The following is a 19,194-nucleotide window of genomic DNA, read 5'->3' as shown; positions in this document are numbered from 1 at the left end:
CTTTGCTGGAGCGTAAATGCAATTTGCCATTTCACGCTGAACAAGGAAATCCCCTTTTCCTGAAACGTTCTTGCCGTATGTGGACCTGTGGTGAGCGCATTGTGGAAGTGAAAAGATGCTGAGAGGCCGTGGAGGGCCTCCTTGAACATGAGCGCAGGATCGGGCGAGGCGGCTTCTTTCGCTGGATTCCCGAGAGAGATGAGATGGCGAAGGAACTGCGCCATTAAGACGAGGATATTTGGGAGGGATCCTGAGAGAAGCTGTAATGGCTCGAATGAGAACATAGTTGAAGGGCTACTTAGTTGCAAGACCAGCGAAATACGGCGAGGAACGCACAAAATATCAACTTGGGTACAAAAAGGCTGAATGTAGTTTTAGGCCCCGTAAAAAATCTTCATGGTCCACAAAAATGTTGACACCATGATAAATCATCGCGAAAACTATTTTTACTGCAGAAATATAAGACATAGTGCAGGAAAATAAAATTTAATTCCGACACTAAATAGGTTCATCTAGCCAAATAATTTACTTATACGCCATTTTCCCCCTGATCAGACGATTTAGAAATAATGGCGCTGTTAGTGCTCGAGAAGTGGTATGCCGAAAAACATACTTAATAGTCGGCGTAACAGCATACCACATTTTAGATCGTTAACGCAAATCCTTAGACAAAGGGTAAAAGGAAGAGTAGAAGCGGGAGAGGGAGCCACAAGGAGGGAGGATAAAGCGTTCGTGGAGAGATATAGGGAGGATAAAGAGGAGAAGCGGAGGAAATTGGAAGTGGCTGATAATCGTAGAGGGGTTCCTGTCACTTACAGCTCTGACTACTTCCAGAGGCCGCTGATGTTTTTGGCGGGTCGGCTGTGCGATGCGGACATGGGGCGATGCAGCACAAGGAGGAAGAGGCGAATTGGAAGGAAGGGTTCTGGAATTGGGCGGAGAAGCCACACACTATTTCCGCATCAGCTCTTTCCTCCCGCTCTCCACGGAAGGCATCTGGGGGAGGTAACGACGGCGTGGAATTGCGGAGATGTTCCATTGGGGCCTCAACGGGAGGAGACGGTCCGTGCGAGCGACAGATCACTGCGGGGAAGGGTTTTTTTTCGCAGAGAGATGGAGAGCATCAGGGGTCGAAGGTTTACAAGTGGTGGGCGGCACCCTTCCGAGGGATGGGTCTACGGGATGGGAGGGATATCGAAAGGGTCGCAGCATCCCGAGGAAGACGTGGAGTGTCCCCGATGAGTGGGTGGAGATGGCACTATAGAAAGGCTATGGGACGGAGAGGGGGTGGGATGAAGACAAGGAAAGGATATTTCTCCTGTCTTCCTCGGCCGATCCAGAGGAGTTAGGCGAATGGCTGTGACGGCCCAGGAGGAGAGGAGAGAAATAGCCCAAGAGAGAGACGGGGAAAGGAGGGCGGGATATATGGGCATTGAGGGACGGGGCTTGAAAGGCACACCCACTGCTGAAGGGCCTGACTCGATCGAGGCCTGGAGGAAAGTGCGGAAGAACAGGAAAGGGCGGAACCGCGCGATCATCATCAGCAATTTCCATCAGTTGAAGGAGGAGGTGGGGTTTTTTCCATTATGGAAGAATTGGGATGCTTGCTCCTCAAAGAAAAGGGATGTGTGGTCCCGGAAAGGAGATAGAGAGAGAAAGGGGGATGGATAAGGAGCGTGGAGGATGGATAAGATTGGGACGGAAGAGCGGAAGTGAATGAGGAGTCGTCGGGAAAAAGGCGCGCATTTGTCCGGAGTCTTCGGGAGTGCGTGGACGGGCCAGTGAAGGGTTGCGGGCGGGGGTGCGTCAGGGGCGCCCAACTAGGTGCCCTACGGGAGGAAGCAGGGCCGTCGGTGGAGTAGCCAGCAGTGCGACCCACGGAGGCATCGTATTTCGCCGTCAAATCGTCGGCTAATATAATCGACGGAGAGGCTATGCAGGTGGGTTGTGATTTAATTTCATAAGACGTTGGACACAAAAAAACTTGGCAGAACTGTCGTACAAAATTTCAGATGTTGCCGTTGTTAAGCCATTAAAAGTAAAACTCTACAAAGCTTTGATAATACAACTAGCTGCTGCTTAGTCCCATTGGCAGATTTCCACGGTCATACTTCAACCTTTTTTAGTAAGAGAACTACTCTGAATTTCAATAGGCCAATAATTTTTTTTAAATATTATTGATTATGATTGTTAATAAAATAACAGTGCTTATTAGTCTTTTAGATTGGCTCTGGAATTTGTGATTTCACATTGGCGAAAGTCGCAACTCCCGCCAAATTATAAGTTGCGCGCGCATTGCTCTCCCTTTTGTTTTTCAGTAAATTTGTTACGAAAAAAATGTTTGATATCACAAATGTCTTTTCGATGAAGGGTAAATATTGATAAGTTTTGGTTTGAGGTCACGAATACATAATTGCACGAAAAGAACTTTCATTTTGTCGCAATGCTTCTCTCACTCTCGAATGGATGTAGGTACTGTAAAGCCAAAGAAAATGTGTCCTTTCTTTCCCAGAATGAGGAGTTAACTTTACCGTAAGTATTGGCCAAAAAAATTGTATACTAGAGAAACATTGCTTTTTGACGGATCATTGGCAAAAATCATTTCAAAGGTCTTGTTTAAGTAACTTATTAAGCTAGTAAACACCTAGTATTGGAGCATTACTTATTAGCCATCCTTAATTACAACATAAATTATAGGTGCACAATTTCAATTCTGTTGCCCATATTAAGAAAAAAATCAATTATTTTCACTTAAACGATACACTTTTGTACGGTTATGCAGGTACTCGGAATGATATAATGAGGGAGTCATTATACATACATCAGAATGAAGTAACCTTCTCACACGTTGTTGTTCTAGATGGGCACTTATGCCAAGAACTGGTTGCCGTAAATGTTAGCATGTGACCTTGGAATCAATCAAACGGATTTAATGAGCTACTCATTAGCATAGAACAAAAGGCTGAAATACCTTCGTGGAAGAAAAGCCATAAAATTCTATCCCTCCAAAACCATTATGTTAACCTGTGATCAAATGTGTATGCATTCTTATACACTTTAATTGGACCTTTACCGTGTAAAAGGAAAACATAAAATATTCAAAGAAACGGAAAGAATTATTGGGGAGAAGGAGACCATTAAAACCAAAAGAGGCCATTAAAAGCGAGATAAGAGAGTGTGCCATTAAAGACACGCATTCTCTGGGCTCGCATCAATTGCTCGCGGGCCACCTAAGCAGCTCTCCCCGTTTCACTGATTACTGGGGAAGGCGAGGCCGATAAAAGGCGGGGGAGGGTTCGTAATGAGGATCAGAGGAGAGGAGGAATCATTGCTGCTATGCTGAGGGTTTGAGGTGAGGAGTGGGGAGGGAGGTGATAGGGGCTGGAGAACTGCGAGCAGGAGGGATCTTTGCGGACGCGAGGTAGCTCTTTAAATCAAGCGAAGGAGACAGTTGACGACTTAGCACCTATGCGCACTCCGGGGCCTGTTTATGGGGCCATTAAAAAAGGGAGCAAGGCTTCCTTCCACGCGACGAAGGGCTCTTCGGCACGCAGCGAAAGCCAGCAGTCGCGCACGCGCAGAACACCCCTTGCCACACACACACACACCAACACATCCGCCGTCACCGAGCACAAAAACAAACCACACACCGGCACAGTTAACCAGCTCTCACCAGCTCACCACCCACTCACTCATCCGCCAGAAATAAAAAAAAACACCAAGGATCCTTTCAGGAGGCCGCTAACACCACATGGCGGGCGCCACACCCAAGCACCGCAACCACGGGAGGGGTCCCATCCGAAAAATCCCTCACACCAGCCACCTCCCCCATATCATCCAACCCTCCCTTCTCTCCCCGTTTTCCTCAGCATCTCCGATCCATTCTGGCAGGAGCCAAACCCTCTCCCGGTGGGTAGGTACTTAAAAAAAGCACCGGGCACTTAAAATTGCGGAGAGCATGGGAGTTAACATCTTCCGTGGAAAAAGGCACACGGCCGCGGCAGAGGGAGAGGGTGGGGATTTGGTGTGGAGATGTCGGGATGATGGAAGACGTTGGTCGGAGCGGAGCGAGTGTGGTGAACGAGATTCGGCAGTGGTTAGTGAGCGCGGAGTAAGGCGAGGGAAGTGAAACGGTGTGTGTGAGTGACGTCGAGGACCGATAAAGCCCCTGAAACGACTTTTCCAGGGTCGTAACCATCGAATATAACGTCTTTTAAGGACAAAAAGGGTGGCTCCGTTCATATAGACCGCAAGAGTGATAGAGGGTTTCTCCTTGTCGAGCGGGCGGCTTTTTTCAAGGGGAAACGGACTTCACGTCGTCGAGAGAGAAGAAATAGCTTATCGATTATTCAGTCTGAGAATGGAGTCGCATATAGGCACACTTTCCATTTTCCATGGACTAACTGTTATTTGTGCTCCCTTAGGCAAGGGGTATTTGCGAATTTTCATTTCCCACGCTTCCAACATAAATCGTCAAATCAACCCTGTAGATTTTCTTTACTTACTGCCCAGCAAGCACAAGAGATAATGAACATGAATTCCAAGAATATGCAACCTTTTGAGAAATATAATTTCGAACGACCTTCATTATACCCCTTTGAAGTAGATACTGTCTTTAATAGGAAACGTCTCTATGTAAACTTATATTCCATATTTTACATAGCTATGCAACTTTGTGGTGCTACCATACCACTATCATGATTGTACCAACTGGGTAGAAGGTTAAGAGTTACATGCGGATGAAATATAATATTATCATCATCGCAATCCCTGGTTTTGACATAAATATCAATTTAGATTTCCTCCATGTGTATGATCTTGAGCACAATCATTGTGCGGGATGTGATGTCATGAACGTTAAATGTGGAAATAAAACGCACTTCAAGAAACTATGTAGATAGGAGACAAAACTAAGGCTATGCACCACACAATTGAGATATGCGATCCCTATGGCATCTTTTGGTTCAATGTTTGGCGTTTCTCATTCCCGTATTTTGCCCCAGGGGAGTTGGATTTTTCAGCCATAACGATTGCCTTACGAGCAACATATTTTTCCTAGTGAAATAAAGTTTTGACGGTAATTTTATTCGACGTCAGAGGCATACTACTTCACTTTGTTCCCAAGTACCATCACAAAATGTATCATATGATGATCTCATCATCAGCCTGTTACATGACGTCTCACGGTATTTTTTTGCAACTAAGAAAGCCGTGCGTGACCAAGTCTTTGGTATGATTTTCGTTTATATAGCGTGACTCAAACGAAATCCATTAAGAGTTGTTTTTCTGCCATCCAAAATTGCCATAACATTAGACGGTAGGTGCGATGGAAGCGATGAAGGAGGCAATTTTTGCGTGAATCAAGGTAAGGATTTCCTCGACTAACTTAAGAGTTAACTCAGGTGATCGAAGGGTAGGGTTTGAAAAGAAAAAAGAGAAAGCGTGTCCCCAGTGCTTTGAAAGGTAAACGTGTCAGGTAAGTTTCGCTAAAATAAAACGTCTAAGGATACCAGCAAGGAAGCAATGGGCAGGTCGACCGATGCAGGTCACCTCACCTGTAACCTCTTGGTTTCACCCTCAGGACCTCTCGTGCCATCTGGTGCGGTTGCTCAAAAACACGTGCTCTTCTGCAGAATGATGCACATGAGGAAAATATTTCAAAGCTTTGAGATTGGCTGAAAAGAACACAGCCCTTACTACAATGGCTATTTACATCGGGGTAAAATGAAGTTGATCTGTGTTCACTTCTTGATTAAAACTTCTTAAATTTCTGCTCCAAGTTTTGACCAATGGCATTTTTCAGTTTTATAGGGATATCTTTGAAGATATTTCTTGAATAATCATATAAAATATTAGCTTTAAACATATCTGCAGAGCATTATCAACCCTTAGCACTCCTCCGACACATGCGATCCCATCACATGACTCTACATTCTAATGTCCGCTCTCCAGTTAAAAAGCATACTTTTACATCTTACGTTATCTTCGTTAAATTTTTTGGTTAGCTTTTATGAATAATATCCTATGAATAGTTAATTTTTCGTAGGGAAACACAACCGCTCAGAATCATCGTCTTTTTTAATATTCTTTATATTAGCTGTAGGAGCATTTTTTTTAAATAGAAGAAATCAATAAAGGAAAAATACTACTCCAAATTTATCTGCAGTAAAAAAAGCTTATTAAAATTCATTAATGCAGCAGTTAGCAATTAAAATCAGTTTATCGCAAAGGAATATTTTTAGTAATTTGAGTATTCTAAAAGAGAAAGATAATTTTCCGCTATACTAAATTAAATTGCCTTACCCTACGTAAGGCAAAATATCTCAGTCCATAACAATTCCGTTCCAAATTCACCTCAATATCTCTCCATAGCAATCTGCCTTGTCCATAACCACAACGACCTCCAGAGAAATTCTCATCAGCACAAGTTCCATGCTGCATTCAAACTTCTCTACTTCTTCCTTTCCTCCATTTCGCTCTCTCCTCTTTCTCTTGCTCCAATATTTTCTCTTCATCCTCCTCACCCTTTCCTCTTCGTATTCCTTCGCACATATCCTCAAGCACACGCGCACAAGCATTCTGTCATGGTTGGTCTCTCTACCCTCGCCTTATCTCCCTCCTGGATCTCCCATTGCAGCACCCTCTTACGGGCTTAGACCCTGTTCCGTCGCTATCTCTCCCGCCTCATGCGAGCGACACGCACAAATTTGCGGCTCCCTTTAGGGACAACTCCTCCCTCGCTCCCATTCAAACCCATTCCTCTACGCCACCAAAGCCACTTCTTTCTGTATTTTCTGTTATTCCCTCATTCCCCCGCACTTCGTCCAATGGCGTGGCGCGACGAGTGCGCTCACCCGAGGTACTTCGCAAGAGGTGGAAAATTAACCATAAAAAGTCTGCATTTTCAAAAAAAATATCATGAAATGAATTTGTATGTATTTTTTGCGTTATTTTTGGGCTAATTAAATAAATTTGTCGAAATTAGAACATAAATCTGTCGAGTAACGAAAATCAGCAGATAAAAAAATTGGAGTCTGCATTTTCATATGGATATCATAAAATACATTTGTGTGTATTTTTAATTTTTTGGCCTTAAATTGGCACTATTTAACCCTAGAAGTGCACACTTATTTTTTCAATCATAAAGTGCACACTGGGGTCCAGCGGACCCCATAACTTTAAAATTTTTTAATTTCAACCTTCTGATATTTTTTTACTATTAATATAGTAAATATCAATAATAGAAGTGTTTCTTACACAAATATGTAAATATAAGTTATTTAAACATATTAAAATGAAAGTAAAAAAATATTTTTCATTCTAAAGACATAAAAATTCTTTAAGAAAGTCACCAATCCTACTTTTATTTACTCTTACGAATGTTTTAGATGTACAGACAAATAGTTTTAACAGCTTAAGTATTACATTGTGTAGTTTAAGTAAAAAAATGTTTCATATTTTTTCTTTCCGTAAAACGTATTAATTTTAACAATTGAAAACAACAAAATTTTCCAGTGTATTTTAAAAAACTTTTTTTTTCACAAATTTCATTAGGACTTCCTATTGCTCCAAAATGTACATTACTATTATTTATTTTACAGGTAAAATATAAATTTTTAGAAAAAAATGCTTTGTTGTTAATTTCTCACTCCAGTACAGGTAGTGCACAGATAACTTCGGTGCTCGTCACACATCGGAGCGCGGCACGATGAGCATATAATTCTTGTTTTTCTGTCTCTATTCCTTGGGCATGAGCTGCATCGTATTTTGCTGTGAAGGATTTCAGGTTTATCAATTGCTGATATTTCAATTTTTAAAATTTCCGCAGTAGTATTCCTGATTGAAGAACGCAGGCTTTTTTTCAAAATCCGTTGATGCAAATGAGGTTTGATGAGTGACAAAGCCAAGTTTTTCAAAAATGTTCTCCGATTTATTTTTTCATTACTATCAATATGAGAGTAAAGAACCATTGCGTTTATACGAGCTTGGTCTAGCATGCCATAGAAAATCCGCATTGGCCATCGAAGGGTTTTTCTGGCTGTTGTATATTCATGACACAGCTGATCAAATGTGTCTGTTCCTCCTTTAGTGGCATTATACATGCAAATAATCTCGGGCTTTCCATTGTCTTCATTTATAGCTCCATCCAAATGAAAAGATGACAACAAAAGCACTATTTTATTTCTTTTCGGTGTGAAAGACACCAGGGTCATGTCAGGGTCAAAGGCAATTCGTGAAGATTGAACAACAGCTTCTTGTAAAATCCACTGGAATTTGAGCTTGTTTTTACGAATGGTCCCCACCATCATTATTGAATAATCTTTTAGCATCTTCTTTACAAGCTCAACAGAAGTGAACCAATTGTCGCACGTAATATTTCTATTCGTGCCATGAATTGGTGCTGACAATGTCCGTACATAATATGTTGGAATAGTTTCATCTGGATTGGTAACTACTTTTCCTAGGTAAGGATAGGCATTTACCATGTAAAATGTTTTTGCATCATTTATCCTTACAATTTTTATGCCATACTTATCTGGCTTTCCTTTCATATATATTCGAAAGGGGCAACGGCCTCAAAAACCGAGAAGTTGTTCATCTACTGTACTATACTCATGAGGAGTGTAACATTTCTTACAATTATCTACAAACCCTTCCCAAATTTCACGAAGTGGGGCAAATTTATCGATCGTACTGCGCTGCATTCTCGTGTTTTTATCATCAAAACGCAAGGTTGACAGCAAAAACAGGAATCGGTGAAGAGACATGGTGCATTGATACAACGTAGATCCAAACTCAGTTGACCACAGTTCATACAAATTTGTGTGGCACGTCTTCTACACCCCAGAAAAATATGGAAGTCCAAAAAAAGCCTCAATCTCCTCAACATCTACATCATCGTGGTACGATTGAGGAATTGTGACATTTTGACGCTGCCGTTGTATTTCCTCATTTGTGTGCGTCATTATTTTATTTCGTAAAGCGCTATCCAACAGTAATTCCCAAGCTTGCCGGGGAGTTTTGACGTCGTGCGCTGCTCCTTTTGATCCAGGCAGATCCGAAACCAAATTTCGCTCTCTCTTTCGATCTCCAAATGATTTCAAACGTCAATGTTTGATGAATAGTTTACTATTATGAGTAATATATGTTCAAAACTATTGCTCTACAATCAATTCCATTGAAGTATGTTCGTACGTCTTTCACTCCGAAGTTCCTAAATTATTTGCAAAAGAGGAAACCAAGATATTTGACAAAAAAAGTTGATGTCCTCAAATATCCCAAATTGATAAAAAATGAAAAATGACATTTTAATTACTATAAACGTATAAATACCATTATAACAAATGTATTTGCAGCAAAAAAGGCAATAAACAAATGTGTTAATTTTTTTTCGCAATTTCAAAAAAATTTCATGAAGTGCACACTGGGGTCCAATGGACCCCAGACCATTTTCAACATTAAATTATAAAGCAATAAGGGCGTTGAAAAAATCACCACACACTAGAAACTTTTACTAAGATATAAAAGGAAATTTACATTGGTATGAGCTTTCAATATTTTGTGCATTACAAAAGTTACAGCAAAGAAAAAAACTCCTGGGGCCCACTGGACCCCAGTGTGCCCTTCTAGGGTTAAATAAGTTCATAACTGCGTACTATATAATGCAACTTAATCAGCAGTTAAAAAATTGGTTTCTATATTTCCAATTAAAATTATAAAATAAATTTTTGTGTTTTTGGCGTTAACTTGGGGCTTATTAAATTAATCAATCAAGATAATTTTATAATTACTTATATCGCGTGACTACATCAGAAGTTTAAAAAATTAGAATACGTAATTATTGTTTTAAATTAAAAATAATATATTTGAGTAAAAAAGTTATTCAAATTTGGAATTGTGATGGAAAAAATTGATTTAGATTTATATACACATAATAGTATCCTGGGTATGCAGAACTAGACATCTACACCCACGGTCTGATCATCATAAGTTGGAACTTGGGAGTTTAAACTTGTGACCAATGGGATGCCGGATTGTACAATGTTGTCAACGCAGACGCCTCGTAGTCTTTGCCTCAGTGTGTCTCAATTTTCATTGTTTTACACACTAATTATGAAATGTAATACTTTTAGCAAAGCAACGATAGGCTTGAAACTCAATAACACGACCTATAAGTATCAGTTAGTACAATGTTTGATATGAAAATCAGTGAAATACGCCGCTATCGAAACTTATTGCATTTTTGATGGGCGCTGCTATCGTGCAAATGGTAATGTTACTCTCCAGGATTTAGGTGGAATAACCGTAGAAATGTTTGTTCAGTTTCTTCATTAATTAAAAATGCTTGTTATTGAACTGTTATTGAATGCTGCTCTTAACTGAAGTTTCATGGGATCCATCGTAAGTGTTGTTAATACTAGTCATTGTAATGCAAAGGAGAAAATCCGAAATCCGCAAATTTATTACGTGAAATGCAGTTCTAGTTTAAAAATTTGATTATTTATATGTAATAACAGAGTTAAATAGGGAAGAATGCGATGAAATAATCATTAAAGCGAGCTAAAATGCCGTTGCCTGCATTCACAACGTATTACATAACTGGGAAAGAAATTCTTCTATCTCAGAAAAACGTTTAGCCCTTATAAGTTGTACAATTTATTATATTTGACAGTTTAGTTAGGTTAATTGATTGGCTAAGAAAGTTACTAGCATGACCGCAATAATAGAATAGAAAAAAGCAGGGCTCGTTGAACATCCTATGACCATAATCTAAAAAAAAGAGTCACACTTGTGCCATAAATACTATAAATTCCATGCCATCGCAGTTTGCCTGCATCGAAGTTTGATTTGCCAAAGAATATTCGTGTTGATTTATGATACGAGATGGACAGGCATCTTTTCTACTAGGAAATGATGCTTATTTATCCTTTATTACCTTATGATATACGAATGGGATTTTCATTATAAGTACGCTTCATACGTCCTTCACTCTGCTGACATGTATTTTTTCTATTAGGTTCCAAATATTTCTAGGGATGACATTAAGAGAAATGGAATTTTGAAAAAAATTCAAAATGTAATGAAAGTTTTGCTAGCTGGGAAAATATGGTGATATTGAAGTGAAAACATAAATGGTATGAGAAGAACATGATTTTTGTTTATTTTTCATCATAATAATTTGTAATCGCTTTCAGGAAAAAATTGATTGATTGAGCACCATTTTAATAGTAAATATCAAAGTAAGTACTACTTCCTACTGCCTCCGAGATTATAAGGTTAGCTCCAAGGAAAACATTTGGAACTGATTCCTCCTTTTATTATTTTTTAATTTATTGATTTTTCTGAAAATCAACCTTATAAAGACTATGGACCAAATGAAAATAAAAAATGTAGGGAAAAATCGACAATGAATTATACAAGTAAGTTAGTCCGGTAAGCGCTAATGCTACTTATTACCCATAGGCAAGAGTATAAGTGATTTTCTGGCAAGCTCATATAGGCAGGCCTACAGCCTACAATTTGATTACATATACCTTTTGTGCCGTTAAATTCATAATATTTACTATGAGTATCATAAAAAATAGGATTACAAAGCCACACATTTCTTAACACAGTTGAAGTAGCTAAGGTAATTTTAACTCATTTGCTCAACCTACGCTTTGGATAAAGATTTTATATCATGCATACTTAACCCTTAGATGCGTTTACCTTAATTAAATGAACCTTCTTTGAATATGGAGACTTTTATTTTGTTGTGTTGTATTGACTAGGAATTTTAAAATGGCGAGGAAACTTAACTTGCTTTTGTTACAAACTGAACAAACTCAAAGATATGAATGTAAAGGAATATGAATATTAATAAATGTAAAACAATTCTCAAATTCATGCTTCTTGGAAATTTTGAATCGTGTTCTACTTAATAATCTTACAACTCTAATAAATTACATTATTGCTTCAAAATTAAAGTTTCTTACCTGAAAATATAGGTTTAATTAACTTCCGCTTATTTTATATAAGCTGTATGCAAGTAAAACGACGGACTCTTTATATCTATCACCACAGGGAGTAAATAGTATTATTCATGGAGCTGGCGCGGTATAAAAATAAATTCAAGCCGCAAATGGTCAATTATGAATTCAAATTATGAAACATTATCTCATCATTTTTGTAGTGCTTGTAAAAATATAAGAATGAGTAATAGAACTTAACACTTGGTATTGATCATTTGTATTATCTCCACAAAATAAAAAAAATCATCTTAATGTCATAAAGTGAAATGCTAGACTTAAAAATATTTACACTTTTTAAAAAGCTCTATTGACAAAATATAATCTTTCAGGTTACAGGGCGTCCAAAAAAAATATTCTTGACTGCTTAGATAACTGAAAGTGATTGAAAAGTCCATTTTTGATATCTTATGAGGCTAAGCACTAGTTATACATTTAACAGCAAAAATGTACGTCCTTTAGTGAACGTTAGCTCATAAGAAAAAGAGGTGGCGTGTGATTGTAAGGTTTACTGATAAGAAGGATTGATGAAGTTACTCCAGAGTTGTATGAAATAATATTCCTATTGTATCGGTAGACGATTACGCAGACGATTAATTAAAATGTCAAGACTTCATTTGAAATCCAAATCTCTAATAAAAACACTAAGTCTTATTAATTTATGTGAAAAAAATAACACGAATATTTTCAGGCACGAAATCAGTGGCAGTGTAGTCATCTACATTCGATAATTAGAAGTAATTACATTTTTTTTAAGATCTAATTTTCGTCCAATTCTTCAATTTTTGTAAATATTTATATAATGATGCATGGAATGGAGCTAATATTTTACTACTGTTAGTAAAAAGAGCAATAAAAGTAAAAGATAAATAATAATTTGAATTCCAATTCTGGAGGAGCTAAAACAAAAAAAAAACATCTTATCGCATAAAAATCGTTTACATTTATGAAAGAAAAATAATGAATCTTTTAATTTTGAACTTTGCTTTTCACGGATATGAAATATGTACCTTCGAAAAAGAAAAAGGGGAAATTGGATAGTTCGCAAGCATGGCAATGTCGACGAATACTATGAGTTCATTTAGTAGACAGAAGTTCCACCATTCTTGTACCAGCCTACATTTTGCTGGAATTGTACTTTTTATTTAAACATTTACCAACTTTATATTTGATTTCAGTACACTAATTTAAAATGTGAATACCACCATATACTTTTAAGCTGAACACAGGCTCAAAAGTTAGGCAGTATGTAAATCCCAATCGGTAGACTTTAGCATTTACTATGGTAAGTATCGAGCTCATACCAATTTTTTACTGCGCAAATGCAATTCTTGTTTTTTCATGAGTTGATCTCCAGCAAATGGAAAATAATATGGTATATCTCACCACGAAATGATGATATAATACCCTGGCTTACCTAAATGTTGCTCTACGTGAAAACAAATGTTCAGGCAGAAAAAAGGTAAGTCATTAAAAATATTGGCGAAAACAAAATACTATTATGATTCTGGTTCCACGCACGAACCTATAACTTTGATAACTACAGTAACCAGAATAAAAAATAATGTTACCCATCTTCATTAAACAAATGTTATTATTTTTATTCTTGTAATATAAACTCTTCCTCATTAGTCCACATACAATTAGATATTAACATTTCATTTTTGAATACGATATTTATTTCTAAAACAGGGACTAATTTAAAAGTTTGTAAAATAAATACCACATACTTTCAAAAGATCAGGCCTATATTGAATGTCTTCCGAATTGCTAAGATCAACGATGCAAACATATTTTTTATGTTTGTAAATGTAATTAATGGACAAAAAACTGTTTTTATAATTATTATTCAATAAAAACAGTTCAGCAAACAAAACGCATGCTATAAAATCTAATTCTGCACCGAAAAATAATCAATCGTATGAAATAGAACGAAGTTAGACATTGGAGTCATTGATGCTCTAAGCGATCGAATTTCCTTAAAATTTACCGGTATAAAGCATATGTTCACCAATCTGAAGGAAATGCAATAAATTATACACTTTACACATCCTGTATCTGTTATAAGTAGCCTATTTTAAAATTATTTCCCGCGGCTACCGTCGTCCCTGTACCCTCTGGTGGAGAAGCCTTGAAACTTTTGGGCAAAGGTTTCGGTGCAAGGGACCACGGGAGAAGGTGGGGTAGCGTTTGCCCGGGAGCTTTTCTGCCTCCCTGTGCAAAGCTTCGACGCAAGAGATGGGTGGGGAGAAACCGTAGCCAGTGACATCTCTTGACCTTGTGCCCAACTCGGATGCACCAAAACCCGCCGCCCGGTTACTCATTGGAGATGTTCAAAAGTCAAGGAAAACAATCCTAAGGAGTGACTACTTATATCCCAAGGAATGGAAATGACATCTTCTCCGTGAAAATAGGTTTATCGTGACCTCCAAGGCTTGATTCCAAGGTTACACAAGTAATTCATCTAATTTAGAAGCTAAAAAAATAATGATGACAATTTCTTTCAATTACATGTTTATAAGAAGATATGCATCATTAAGTTGTAAATACCACGTTATGGAGTCATATCAACTATAGACTTATATTGTATGCTTGACCTTATTTAAAATAAAGGAAAATGGAAAAGTAGTACAATAGAACCGTAATATGTTAACCGTTGACAATGGGTACTTACTCATTAATTTATTCTAGCCTGAATATACTTGCAATATCTCAATGCAAAAAAATAGAAATTTAAAACCTCTGTAACGTCTTATTTTCAAAAAATTCCTTAGGATAGAAAAAATATTAATACAAAACATTATGTCGAGTATTTCGATTCCAGCAACAGAATTTATTTTTATAAATGGCGCCACGAAGCTTTGATGCATGGATTCATGGATCCTGAGCAAGATGCAGAAATATGCAATCATTTAAAAACAACCTATCACCAGGCACGCTTCCTATGAAGTAATCTAATAAGCTGTTAAACATACGCGTAACATTGATGTTCTGTGATGTAATAGTTTTATTTAAAATTTGTTAGTAAAATAGCAGCTATCACCATTAATGTATATAGTATTTTCCACGCATTTGTTTTCAAATACCCAGCTATACGAGAAAAGAAAGGGTATTTGTGGACTTATTCTGACATCTATATGACTTTCACACGATTTTCCCTACCTCACTTTTATGAGTTGTGAATTTAAAATCAACAAATGGCACCGGTATCTTTCAAGTTTTCAAATCTTTCAAGATTAAACTAGCTTTGAAGAAAACTAACAGACAGGTCATGTGAACGACAGTAAATACGCATGAATGAACATACTCAATATAACCTTCAACCCTACTAAGTATTACATATTGCAGTCAACACCTTATTATTTTTATTTCTTCAGTGAATGCTGAGCATACTTCAAAAAGCAGAAGCATGTGATAAATATGAATTACATTTTTTAGCGAAAAACCCTCATTACCATTAAGGTGATTTTCATTGCAAGAAAATCCACTAACAACGTGTAAAAAAGCGATATATATTTCGTACATATAAAATCAATAGCTTATTGTCACTTAGTAATGAGTGAAAAATCAATTTAAATCTTAATTTGAGGTGAATGAAGCTGTTAAATCCATTGACGGTGATATGGCAAGCTACAGGAGTAGTTTGGTTAATTCATGTCCCTAAACAAGCCGAGTTATTTTTAAGGGCACCCTGAAAGGTCGAATATCAAAGTAGAGAGATAAATGCTCTCACTCTTTCAAAAGAGTTACAGTCTCAAATCATGCAATAGTTACGTAACTATACTGGATTATGTAATTCTTCGCGTTCACCCAAGGGACGCTTGGCACCTATAGCAAAGGATGTGGCCAGTCTTTTGGGATTTTTTTTAAGGGTTGGGCGAGGGTCAGTTTTAGAGCCGCTGGAAAGAACAGGAACGAAAAAGGGTACATTACGTCTTTTCACCCGCTCGGGCGATGACCTAACGGGTTATGCCTATGTTTACTCCACCCCATCATGCCCTTGAAAACTCCGCTGTGAAGTCCAAGGACAATGCTTTTGTGCAAGAAGGGTTGCCTTTGAAATACCAGGAGTGCCATCTCTCTTCACAGTCTCACTACCCGACGCTCCTGAAACACTAAACTTAACGAGTGTAGCTCATTTTCTTCGAGATCAATAATATAATGCCGAAGTAAATTTATCGCAAGTACTTTTAATAGCCATCCTCATTAAAAAATGATGAAGTTTTTACATAAAAAAAATCTTGTGTGTAGGTTAACAATGAGGTTCTGCATCTTTCCACCAAAATGGCTCGTTTGTTATGTATAACATTATTTTTATATTCCATCCATCAAAGACTACTTGTCAAAAGCTTAATATTTCTGTAAAAGTTCAAAGTAATACACCTTAAAATTCTCATGGAAAGTTAACCAAGAGATTATATACTTATGGAATATTTGATGATACAATGGCATGGCATTTTTAAAAAGTTAGGTTTTCAATTAGCGAATTTTTTTTTTTAATGGAGTACTTCATTTAATACAAACACATTATGTCAAATAAAAATTCAGTCACGCTTCGAAAAGTTTTTACTCTAAGGCATAAAATACACTTCACATACGCTAATAATGATAAATCAAGATATGATCACGAGCTTAATCAAGATTAAACTTAGGTAATTAATTTTTTTAATTACTTCGTAATGAGTGGCTAACAGGTATTCCTAACTCCAAAATTCATTGGCCAAATCATCAAATTCATGGAAAAAACAAAGACGAAAAATGAGTTTGAATAATATTTGATGAAAATTTAATTAAAATATATCATATGCACTTTTAAATCAAGTTAATAAACATCAAATTACAAAATATTGGGCCATGAGATGAAATCGTGTGGGAGGACATATCACTTTTGAATTTCAAAAACATAATCGAGTCCAGGCAAAAAAGGCAATAATGTTCCCTCAAGATTAGACTGTTGCCGCTTTTAAAATAATGTCCATAAAGATTCAAAAATATTACTCATATAAGATGGAGAAGAGACCTGCGTCGAATCAATCTTACGAAAGTGATGATGATTTTTTCACCAAAGCAATTAAACTACAATGTTGTTAATGAAATTACTTTGCACCAAATAACAGTTGTATTTATTTCTAGTATTTTCATCAATTATTCGGATTCACGCTGAGGATAGATCAATGTTTGGAATAAATAACTAATTGAGCGATTATAAAAACGTGAATACTTACTTCTAGGCAGTAAAATGTTTAGAATTACTCAAAATAAAGTAGCCTCAGATGAAGCTACAAATTAGTGAACTGAGAAAGTATTCGTTCATGAATGTCTCCTTCGAGTGAAATGAAAGCCATATTTCCATAAAAATACATGAACACCAGTTGAAATTATTAAAAAATAAAATATCATTTCCTCTCGATAGCTATAGGATACGATTACTATATACGTCAACACTGGCTCAACTGAAGAGCTTTGTATGGAAGTGCGCATGGAAATTTGGTCACATAGAGGTTTTTATTACTCTAGTATTTTTATTACTTTAAGTATAAACTTCGCCGCAATGAAAACTGATCTTTCTTTAAAATAATTAAATGTACTCGGAGTGGGAAAGTTTCTCGCAGGAAACATATCATTAGCCTAGACCGAGACTCGAAGCTGAATCTCCCTAATTCACTCCACGCTTTCACGTGATTCAAGATATACTATTTTGGGAGATCCAGGTTCAAACCATGGGCAAGGCAATAAATTTCTCCAAAAGAAATTTTCGCACTTACAAGTACACTTTCCGGTAACCGTGAAATAACACCGCTGGCTAATCCGCGGTTATCCCTATATTAAATGTTTTCAAAGTTAAAATTTGAACACTGCTTGAATAAATATGAACATAAATTCGATAAATAATTCCTTGTAAACGAATTTTTAAAATCTATTATAGAGTCGTTTTTCTTGGCTTTTCAAGAATCCGTAAAAACTTCTATTATTAAACATTAGTTTTTGGCTGGTTCCCATCAACCGTTATTTACCTTTCTTCGCCCACTGCTTTGGTTTTATTAGCTGATAATTCGTTGCATTAAAAAACTCTTTGCTTTGCTTCAAAAGTTAGCTGTTCGCTCATTAATAAATAAATAAATATATGAAATAGGATGAAGTGACAATCAGGGGTCGAAAATGTAGGCCTAAACCCGTGAGACTTGCTCACCAATAGTCTGTTCAAGTTAAAGGAGCCACATTTATGCTTGCGTTGCATATTTTTCGGAAGGTCAACGTCAAAGCATAAAAGCTAAGGGACGCCGCGTCTTATCAGGATTAAGAAAGGAGAGGGGTCAAGGAGCCAAGCCCATCTTAATTCCGGCCCTCCGATTAAAATATTTTCATTAATAAGATCAGTAGTAATAGCTACGACTAAGGGTGTCTCACATGCAAAAATTGGATATTTTCCTTTTAATTTACCTCTGCGGAGCAAATATGTTAGGCATAACAATTTAATAGGTACCAGTGTCATAACGGAGGAGAACGGTGACCAGAATTGAAATGGCAACTCCGTTGACAGTTGCCAATATTACAGGCTGCTCCATACAACCACCGTGTGTGATAGCTCATCACATTCCCTCATCGCACAAAATCCAGTAAAGAAGTGACCAAACCAGTTCCTCAATGACGTCACAAACAATTTTAAAACATGATTAAATTCCTCACGTTTCTAGTTTAAATTAGTTTTAAATGAAATAAGTGGATTGTATTTTATCCGTAAAGAATTTATTTTTTTACGTATATATTTTCTCATCAATCTAGATGAATTCAAATGCATGTAAAATTTTACATGCATTTGAATTCATGTACATGCATCAATCATTCAATCGCGAATGCTGTACATGCATGTACAGCATTCGCGATTTTTTTTGGTGGGGGTGAGGAATGAAAGGAATGCGAGATGGGGGGTGGATTATAGCGGGCTCGGTTGCGTGTCTTTCTCCGACACACTCTCGTGACACAATTTTGGCAGTTTCGTCAGGCGGAAGCGAAAGGGCGCTAAAGGGGTCGGGCAGGACGTGCTTTTTTTCGGCGGAGTGGGGATTGTTTTGTATGTGCCGAGGAGGGAGACGGAGAGAGAGGTCGCAGTCGGAAAAATTTGGTGGAAAAGAAACCAGTGTGAATCTGCCGTCAGTCTACGCGAGGCGGCACTCCAGCGAAGAGG

The sequence above is a fragment of the Ischnura elegans genome, chromosome 1 (genome assembly GCF_921293095.1).
Source record: "Ischnura elegans chromosome 1, ioIscEleg1.1, whole genome shotgun sequence".
Classification (NCBI taxonomy): Eukaryota; Metazoa; Arthropoda; class Insecta; order Odonata; family Coenagrionidae; genus Ischnura; species Ischnura elegans.
Note: the sequence above shows the minus strand (reverse complement) of the source record.